Below are 10529 nucleotides of genomic sequence, written 5' to 3'. Positions count from 1 at the left end.
CACTTGTTCAAACGTCTCTCCAGTCATTAAAACCAGGCTCTCAGAAAATCTCTCTGAAGCCAGGTCTGCATGTAGATCATGAGACACGACTCACAGCTTTTTCTCAAAGTGCGCACCAGCTGATGTGACTGAAACAATTGTGTGTGATTGTGTCACAGATGATGGTAACGGTCCTATCCTGGTGAGTCCTGTTCATCCTGTGACTGAGGGAGCTTCTGTTAGTCTGAGCTGCAGTTTGAGAACACAAAAAATACTTTCCAATGTGTTTTTCTATCACAATGACAAACTTATTCAAAATGATACCCGAGGAGCTGAAGATCTCTGCAGTGTCAAAGTCTGATGAAGGTTTCTACAAGTGTCAGTACTCAGGAAGAGAGTCAGCACAGAGCTGGATGTCAGTTAAAGGTGAGCAGGATCAAAACATTTGATGGATTTTTATAAATGATTTTTAGCAAAAAGTTGTTTTCATATTTTCTCTTTTGTATTTAAACCACTAAAAATCTCAACAACTCTGTCTTCAAAGTGTTATTCGTAAAGATAATCATGTAAAAAAGTGCAGTGGTGTCAAAGATCATGCTGTGTGTCAGTTCTCCTCAGTGCAGATCTATTCTGCCCCACCTCTCCTCGTGCAGCTGTGCTGAAACCACACCTCGCTACTAGAGCAGTCACATATAAACATGAATATCATCATCTAATTTAGTCAGATGCTTGTTAAACATGTGCATTTCAGATTGTGGAGTGGAAACCTTTTCGGCTTTGCAGCAAATGGAATTTGAAATACTTTAAATGTTTGGTTGTTTTTTTCTTTACAGATTTGTTCAGTTTTTAAAAGCTAAAAATCGGTTGCGCATCAACATACTGTAATAAACATGTTCTCATCCTCTCTAAAGCAAACAAGCCATACCTTAACTCATCATCATCATCATCATCATCATCATCACAGTCCCGGTTAAAACTTCCACCATCACACTTTCTAAAGAGAACTCAGTCTCATATTTTTCTTCATTGTAATGAGGTTTGGTTGAGTGAAGTTTTTGTGTTCACATGTGACCTTTCTGGGTGGAGCACATTTACTGAGGAGACGTATGGCACTACTGTGACTACATTAATGTAGCATTTGTTGTGCTTCATTCACGTTACGTAAACAATAACCGAGACCTTAAGAGATCAACTTTTTATTTTGCAAATAGCAATTCAAAACAAGTACTATAGAAATTATTTGGTAAAAATAGGACATATACAGTAGATTTTAAATACAAGATCAGATCTTCATCATAAAAAGCATTTCTGTAATCCATCCTTGTTATTATGTCTCAGCTTTTTCTAACAGTGTGCACCAGCTGATGTGACTGAAACAATTGTGTGTGGTTGTTTCACAGATGGTGATGTTCCTATCCTGGTGAGTCCTGTTCATCCTGTGACTGAGGGAGCTTCTGTTAATCTGAGCTGCAGTTTGAGAACACAAAAAATACTTTCCAATGTGTTTTTCTATCACAATGACAAACTTATTCAAAATGATCCCGAGGGGAGCTGAAGATCTCTGCAGTGTCAAAGTCTGATGAAGGTTTCTACAAGTGTCAGTACTCAGGAAGAGAGTCAGCACAGAGCTGGATGTCAGTTAAAGGTGAGCAGGATCAAAGCATTTGATGGATTTTAATGGATTTCATGCTTGAGAAGAAATTAGATTGTCTGTTTAAAGGCTTGAAGTCACCTGGATCTATTTTGTCAGAACTTTTTGTAATATTTTGTAATATCTGTATATTGTCAGGTTTAATATTGTTGTGATTCAGGACTCAAGTGCAGGAAGTAATGAGTGAAAGTTTCTTCATCAAACAAAGGTTCATTCATTTAACGCAACATTTTGCAAGCTTCGACTTGGTCAACAAGAACAAAACATAAATGAACCTAAACTTAAAGAGCGAGTCCTACAAAAACATCTTAACTGAGGTGAGAGAGACAGGCCAGAGGAGCGGACATAACAGCGTGAGGGCGGCAGATCTGTGGGAGAGGAGAGAGCAGTTAGGGCAGGAAATCTGAGGGAATGTGACAAGACAGAGAGTGTTCATAAAGTGGCTGCACTACATAGAATAAATAAATACATAGAAAAATGCAATAGTGTTCCCTTAAAAGCAAATACTGTCAACAGAGTGAGCTGCCTTAGCAGAGATTTGTGCTCTCAGAGTGGTTTGTTTTATACTTTATTAATAATTAATTATTGTTTTGTTGTTACAGTAACTGTGTCAGGAGCTGACAGCTCTTCATCTCCTGTGTGGGTTGATGGTTGGACTGGTTTGTGGAGTCTCTCTCATTATTATTCTCCTGCTCTTGTTGTGTCGCTGCAGACAGTCCAAGTGTAAGAGCCTCTTCTTTTCATGCTGTATTAGAGAGTTTATTTGCTACATACACTTTAATTATTCACACATATACATGTATTCTGATCTCATGACACAAAATATCAGTGGAACAATTTATACATGACAAACATGTGTAATAACATTTGTCTCTTTCACAGATTCCTGCTTCACCAGGTTGGTAAAATACTTTTTATTATTATTTTAAACAAACATCAGTTACTTTTGAGTTTATTGTGTTTATTTCCTGTTTTAGGTCGATCCAGTCTGAGAGTCACAGTCCGGGCTCCTCCACAAATCATGGAGTCAACCAGAATGAAACTCATGAGTACGGCTATGTTCAATACGGTCAGCATTTTACCGATCTTTATTATCATCATTATTAATATTGACTTTTAAATCAGTCTTCATTAACAGGAACAGTTTTGAGGGTTAATTTTGTGCTCAGCAGCTTTTCAAAGAACGTTCGTCAAAATCCAGTGGAACAAACATCCAAACAGCCAGCTGACACATGAACATAAAATGAGAAATAAACAGGATTTTACAACCTGATTGTGTCTTTAAGTCGACTGAAAGAATCCACAATGTTGTTGTTTAATATCATAACAACACAAACAGTAACAACTTTATGGGTTCATGGTCCGAAAATATCAATGAACAGAAATATTTAATCTCTTTTTTATGTTTTTATTAAAATGATTAATGTGACCCTGGTTCGTCTTTTTTTAGGTACTAATCACATCTACGAATCAGTTTCTCATGTCGAAGACAACAGAAATGGTGCAGTATATGTGTTGAAAAGCACAGAGCAGTTACAGATGAAACTTGTTTTTGATTTAATGAAACTAATTCCATGTGACATGTTTACAATCCTGTAACTAAAATATGAACATTTCAGGATTAGATGAACATCAGGATGTCACATACGCTCTTATTAAATTTAAAACCTTTGGAAAGAAGAGTGAGTACATAAAACACATGCAGTTTAAAAATAATAACTGTAAATATAATGTAAAAATACAAAAAATAAAGATTAAAAAAAATTATTTTCTTGTGTCAAATAACCTGATCATCTTCACAGGGAAGCATCATGAACCAGAGCAGAGTGCTGTTTACTCTGAGGTGAAGACGGGAGCTGCAGGTACAGACACAACAGTCTCACTCAGTGTTTCTACTGAAATGTGTCATTTCATTATGTTGCAGGTTATTATAGGTCAACATGGAGTTTAGTTATTCCCTTACCAAGCTTAGCTGCTACATATCAGCAGAGTTAATTTGCAGTCATTTAGGTTTTGGTGGGTTAGTCATTAAGTCAGGTGTATTTGTTTAACATGATACTGTGTTGTTGTTGTCATTCAAAGCACTCAAACACAGACACACTGGAGAAGTTGAACAGATTTATTGAGTGATTCAGAAACACAGCAGGTCAGAATGTTTGCAAAGAACGAAGAAAACTCAAAACAAACTTCTTCCACAGTTTGAGTTCAGTCTCTTCCTCAGATCACAGGTTAATGTCACCAACAGGTTTGTTGGGTTGCCTTTCATTAAAGTGTCTTGATGCATGCTCAATCATCCAGGCAAGTGAAGCCCAAAAAGTCACCAGGACGCTACAACACAGAGTAAACACCATCCCCACAGACACAGCGTCCAGGGAAGCAGAAAAACATTACATCAAGAAGGCCCTGAGTAAATGTGGTTATCCCAGCTAGACATTTGTCAAAGCTGGGAAGGCACCTAAAGAAAGCTCCAGCTGATCCAGGAGAGAAGGACAAGCGCTGCCTAAGTGAAAACCTGTAGTGATCCCATTTGTGTCAGGAGTATCGGAACAGCTGAGATGCATTTTCTCTAAACACTGCGTCTCTGTGGCTTTTAAACGCCAAAACACGCTGTGCCAAAAATTGGTATGTCCAGATGAACAGAATCAACTTTTTGGGGCTTTCATTAAAGTCTTTAATCAGGGAGGCAAAAAAGTCAGCTTTTCAGCTGGATTTACTGAATCACAGCATCCACTGATTCTGAACCAGAGCACTGATCACAAAACCAAACACAAACAAATAAAGCATATAATCTGAGTGCGGTGCACCACTAGAAGCACAGCAGAGCTTGAGCACAGCTGTTTAAGCTGGTTGTTTGATACAGGAAAGTATCGGATGTGCCAATAGCATGGAAAGTGTGTGTGGAATAAATGTAGGGCATATAAATATGAGTAAGTGATGAAGTAGGGGATGATGCAACATCTGAAGAAAGCACAGTGGAGTTCACAGTCAAAAGTTTCAGTTGTCCAATCACTGTGAATTTATGAACTGAAATGATCATTTTTGTCCTTCACAAGACTTGGAAGACTTTGTACTGTGTTACTGCTTCCTCATTTGGACTTTCAGGCACAGGATGGAGAGAAGTGCAACACTGACCGGGGCATTACCCCTCTCCTCACTTCCACACTATATCTGAAATCAGTGATAGCACTGAGTAGATTAGTTACATTAGGATAACAGTCAGGTGATTGAATTACATGATTATTACTAGTTGATTAAGATTTTTGTTTTGCCCCTGCTAATTTCTTAAATAAAATATCCTGTGTTCAAAAGTCTAAATTGTTAACTTTTTGTGTAACAGTAAAAGAAACCTTGTAAATACATCTCATACATAGTTCTTACATGCTGCTCTTAGCACTTAAAGTAGTCTGCTCTTTTCTTGGCAGCTAAAGTAATAATCTAGTGAAACGAGCGAGAATCATTAAGGGGAGCGTAGCATTAATGCTGTTAATGGCTGTGGCTGACAAATCAGGGTTGATCTGCAGAGTTTAAATCCACCTCTACTTCCAACAGCTCTGTGTCATATATCTGCTGATCAAATGCATCCTGAGCTCTGACTTCTCTTTTAGAGGACAGTCTCATGTATGCTGAGGTCAAACACCCCAAAAAAGGAAAAGCCAAGAAGAAAGCAGGTAAACAAAGTCTGCCATCACCTCCAGTGAATGTTGTTCAACATGTTTATCTGGTCTTAAAATCTTATTTCCACTCACAGGAAAATCAAGTCCTGCAGCTGATGCAGCAGTTTATTCTGAAGTCACGTTAGGAAGCTTTCCTGGTAATTATGCTGCCATGCAGGACGAGTTATTCTTCAAGTTATTAAATGGTGAACATCCTGAAACTTGGACATTTGTGTTCTTTGTGTGTTTGTCTTACAGGTCAGTGAGGAGAGCTGCAGCAGCAAAGCCAAAAAGAAGCATTTAATGAATCCACTGTTGCTCCTCTGCTGCCCAAATATCAGACACGCTCACTTTTTAGTGTTTATTAAGATGATATTGAATAATAATATGATATAGATTTGGTACTATCTTTTAGCATAAAGCACACAGAGGTGTGTCCTTGTTTCAGATCCATGCTCTTCATATTCACCTTTTATTCATTGTTGAGCTTTAATATCAAACTTTGAATGTATCCTGTTCCAACAGCAGTGAGAAAAAGTCTCTGATTTTTAGTAGCTGATAGCAGCAACTTAAAGTCAGCAGAGTTACATCAGGAAGTGCTGCTATGGACACAAACAAATACTTTTACTGTCTGAGTTTAAAGATCTGCATCACGTAAAAATGAATTATTTGGTATAAAAACATGAAAAAGCTGTTTTTCTTCCTTTTCTTTTTGCAGTATAAACATATTCTTTATGGTGACGAAGTGTGTGAATACCGCAGTGTGTGACGTCTCTTGGTGCAGCAAATTACATTTTCTGTTGAAAGTAAAAAAACCTGAAAACAGTCGGAGTCAGAGCTGAAAATGTGTGTTTTCAGTGTTTTGTTTCCTGCCTGAACGCAGAGGTGGTGTTTAGTGAGATATTTTGTTGATTTTACAGCGCAGTGTGCCGCTCTCTTTTTGCTGATAGGAGTGAATGGAGCTCACTCACCAGTCTCGCTCTCTCGCTTTCTCTCATCATTAAAATAAGATATTTATATATCTGTATAATGTTTAAGTGGTTACACTTTGGACTGCAATGTTTAAGTGGTTGGAGAGTCTACATTAGTTTTCACAAGCCACAGCAAAAATAATAACAACACAGAGGGTATCACTTCCTTTTAAATATGTGCGTGTAATTAATTGAAGCAGTAGCATCATAAGCATTAATTCAGTGATTACAAGGCCCAGCCCAAAAGACTCTGGTTGGGAATACCTGCGCCTGGCAATACCTAAAAGCAGCAGGTACGCCACCTGCAGAAACTGGGTTGCTAAAACCTCGTTAAGTCGTGGTCACGTGATCTGGGTGTTTTGAACCAGGCTTCGGAGCAGTGTGTTGAAACATCTGCGCTAAGCAAGTTCAGCACAGTGTTGAAATGTCTGAACTTCTCATCCCTAGTAATATCGCTGGAATAATAATAGATAAATGTGGGAAGGGTTATCCGATAGTGGTCTTATCTCACACTGAAGTTTCACAAAAACAAGGGGAGCTCGTGGCTATGATGAAGAAAGTCCACTCAACACTCAACAAGCACAAAAAAAGGGATGGGAAGAAACTCCTCACACTGAGGTGAGTGATTATTGCTACTGTCACCAAATACAATACAAAACACAACTGCTGCCCGCAGCTATATGATCAGCACCATATGAACAGAGGTGCTAAGTTAGCGGAGCGCATCGGTCACACCCACATGTGCGTGCACACATTTGAGTTAAAATCTGTTTCTAAGACAGTTTTATGGGGCGATCGTGGCTCAAGAGTTGGGAGTTCGCCTTGTAATCAGAAGGTTGCCGGTTCGAGCCCCGGCTTGGACAGTCTCGGTCGTTGTGTCCTTGGGCAAGACACTTCACCCGTTGCCTACTGGTGGTGGTCAGAGGGCCCGGTGGTGCCAGTGTCCGGCAGCCTCGCCGCTATCAGTGCGCCCCAGGGTGCTGTGGCTACAATGTAGCTTGCCATCACCAGTGTGTGAATGGGTGGATGACTGAATGTGTAAAGTGCTTTGGGGTCCTTAGGGACTAGTAAGACGCTATACAAATACAGGCCATTTACCATTTACATGTGCGCTCAAACATTTGAGTTAAAATCGGTTTCTAAGGCTGTTTTAGCACGGTGACGTCAAAGTTTAAGATAAATTTGAGAACTCAGGTTGAAGCAGGATTCATCCAGAAGGATTCACCCACTTTGTATTCTGTAACCTATGCGCTACATGTACAGAAAAACATAAATCATTATTTAAAACAATTAGATCCTTCTCTCACCCTCCCTCATTGGCTGGGCTCGTTTCTGAGCTGTTAAGCAGGTAATTATTGAAATGAAATGACTGCATCTTTTTAAATTAGCGCACCGTTAGCACAACTTTCCAATTTCAGTTTTACAAATGCATCATCATGCTAATTTGGCCCACAGCTTTAAGTACAAAACTGACACTTTGCCTCTTTGGTGAATGTGGAAAACAGAAAGAGCTGCTTTGCACCCACTGTTAGTTAATCAGGAGATATCATGATGATAGTTTGATCATTCATTTATAACTTTTTATTGCATGAAATATGAAATGTTACTCTTTACCTGGTGTGTAAACACATCATGGGAACCCCCAGATTAGAACTAGACCTACTGCAGTGTGAGGGATTCAGGGTCCCCTAATCGAGTCCTTATTATAAACTTCCTCAAAAAGGAACATTTTAAGCCTAATCTTCAGTTTTGGCCACATTTCATTGACTCATTTTATTAGTGACTGGTCTGCTATATTATTCATCTTCAAACTGAGCATCAGGAATAAAGGTGATTGAATGTAACATGGTTGTTGGTGTCAGACAGGCTGGTCTGAGTTATTTGAAAATCTGCTGGGATTTTCCACACAACCATCTCTAGGGTTTGCAGAGAAGAGATCGGAAAGGAGAAAATCCCCAGTGAGTGGCAGTTATCTGGATTAAAATGCCTTGTTGATATCAGGATTCTCCAAATACAAAAACACTCCCTCCACAGCTTTTACAGAACTATTTATAAAAAGTCTCTGAGTTCTCCAGCTCCACTTCTCAAGATTATGGGACATAAAGCAGAAAACAGGTAAGTAATTTTTACACACAGAAAGGCAGTCTTGACTTACAAGCCATGGTTACACTGACTGTTTGTCTTACAATGACACTGCATCAACTGAAGCTCTGTAGCCCAGAGGTGGAAACTCTCCTGACAGTCCCAATACTTTCACAAAGATCAGAACACCAGAAAACACACACACACACACACACACACACACACACACACAGATAGTGGCGGGAGAGCTTGGCGAAGAGAATAAGGCAGAAATGGCAGGTCAGACCGATGAGAACAGAGGGACCATGACAGGACTAAACACTAATCTGAGTCAAAGAGGGGAATGAAAAATCATGAGAGTCCCGGTTTACTATTGTGCCGGCCAGACTTTGAAGGAAAATGAAGTGACAGAATTTCAGTCCTGTTTGGGGTGAAACATGGGAGAATCTTGTCACTGTCAAAGGCAACCCCACACTATAAATACACACACAGAGGGATGGCAAACAGGAGGGAGGCACAGCTGATCCTAGTTAGCATGATGAGACAAGAGACACAGACCTTCAAAGTAAAACTGGAAACCTGCAGACTGAACTTACCGACACAAATTCAGGGACACGAAACAGAGCACAGAGAGAGCACACGGACAGGGATAACTAGGCACAAAAAACAACGGAGGCACATGAAGAAAACCTAAGAACTGGAAACCCTGAGAACGAAACGTAAACACTAATAGAGATAACCATGAAGAAATCAAACATCAAATCAGAACAAAACTCAAAACGCTGGGTCCGGACCAAGCACCACGACAGCCCCCAGCTCTTTGTAATCTTCATGTTGATGATTTGTTGAAGTTGAAAGTCTGTAAAACTGTCTGCATGACTGGCAGGACTCTTGTGAACCACAATGTGTGCACAGATGGTCTTGTGGTCTTTAGTCTTCATAAAACGCTGGTCTCCAGCAGCACCTTCACACATGTTCAGCTTGGGGTGGGGAACATCATATAACACATAATAAAAACTTTGACTTTTTTTTATTCTTTGTTTTTTGTTTATTTCAAATAAAGTGGCTATTTGCATGCACAGAAAGGTTTTTGAAAGAGAAAATTATCAGATTCATGAAGCTAAACTTAATGAATTGTGTGTAAGTGATTAGTATTTATTCAGCATTTGTAAACTAGGTTTAACTAGGTGGTCAAATTGCTTCTTATTTGTGTGTGGATTGAAGCACACAAGTGTGAGTCCTCAGCCATGATAGCTTGTGAAACATCTTTTGACATCTGGTTGAATTCAGTTGTGTAAATCCACAAAGAGCAGCAGGTCAGCCTCTACGCAAAGAAAATCTACTGGAGCCCACATTCAAAATAGAAAAATGTGAGTAGGGATAGGACTCAAGTAGTTTAATTTAGTGCCGTCAGCATTAATGTCGTTAACGCAAACCGACCTGCATTAACGCGTCAAAATTGGCAAATCCCTGTTAACGAATTAATGCAGAGTAGTCCGTGTGAGGGTTTACTCGGCGTTAATGCGTGATTGCAGTTTTAACAATTAACTCATCTGGAGCGCCACAGACTAACTCAAAGTTTTGTCCGAAGTTTGTCCATTCTGCGCTCCAGCCGACTTGAGTGCGTTAAAAATTTTATCGTGTTAATTGTGATGACCGCATTAACGCATACAGCACTAATTTCATTATAATAAAATTGGAATTGTTTGTCTGTTTGCCCAACAATTCCTCTTATCATGCCTCATGGCAGAGGATGAAAATAGTAGCACAGTCTAGAGCGTGGATATGGACATTACTTTTATTTTTATTGCATAAAAGGACAAGAGCATGATGGTAAAGCGCAAACTGTCATGCTTCCAGAACAGAAAATACTGTATAATGCTGGTAACACAACTTTGGCTCTGTCAAAGCATCTGCACACAGACAGCATGCTAATGCTAACCTAGCCGAGAACCAAGAGTGATATTAAAGTTGAGTGAATGCTGACCCCAGGACCCGAACTTCAAAAGGTAACAAACAGAGGAGCAGTCAGACTGCAGCGTCTGTTTCTACCTGTTCATGTTTCTACAGAGAATCACCATCAAGATCGCTTCTCTCTGTGCTGGTTTTCATCTTTGCTTCCTGCTGTCGAGTTTGTGTTCATTCCTGAATACTAAGAGAAAGATCACATTTGTGTCCTCATTAGGACAGGGA

At 39.5% G+C, this 10529-nt stretch overlaps 2 long non-coding RNA genes across 2 annotated transcripts; both read left to right on the top strand.

Moving 5' to 3' along the window:
- Window positions 1–2286: 2286 nt before the first annotated feature.
- LOC113018860 (uncharacterized) lies at window positions 2287–2675 on the top strand. Its single transcript, XR_003271874.1, has 3 exons — window positions 2287–2353; window positions 2513–2528; window positions 2608–2675. It is a non-coding gene; the product is annotated as an uncharacterized LOC113018860 (long non-coding RNA).
- A 2590-nt stretch (window positions 2676–5265) lies between these two features.
- On the top strand, window positions 5266–5566 carry LOC113018863 (uncharacterized). Its single transcript, XR_003271877.1, has 3 exons — window positions 5266–5298; window positions 5379–5441; window positions 5542–5566. It is a non-coding gene; the product is annotated as an uncharacterized LOC113018863 (long non-coding RNA).
- The last annotated feature ends 4963 nt before the right edge of the window (window positions 5567–10529 follow it).

Source organism: Astatotilapia calliptera, chromosome 3 (assembly GCF_900246225.1).
Source record: "Astatotilapia calliptera chromosome 3, fAstCal1.2, whole genome shotgun sequence".
NCBI classification, from domain to species: Eukaryota; Metazoa; Chordata; class Actinopteri; order Cichliformes; family Cichlidae; genus Astatotilapia; species Astatotilapia calliptera.
Note: the sequence above shows the minus strand (reverse complement) of the source record. Positions and strands in the feature narration are given on the sequence as shown.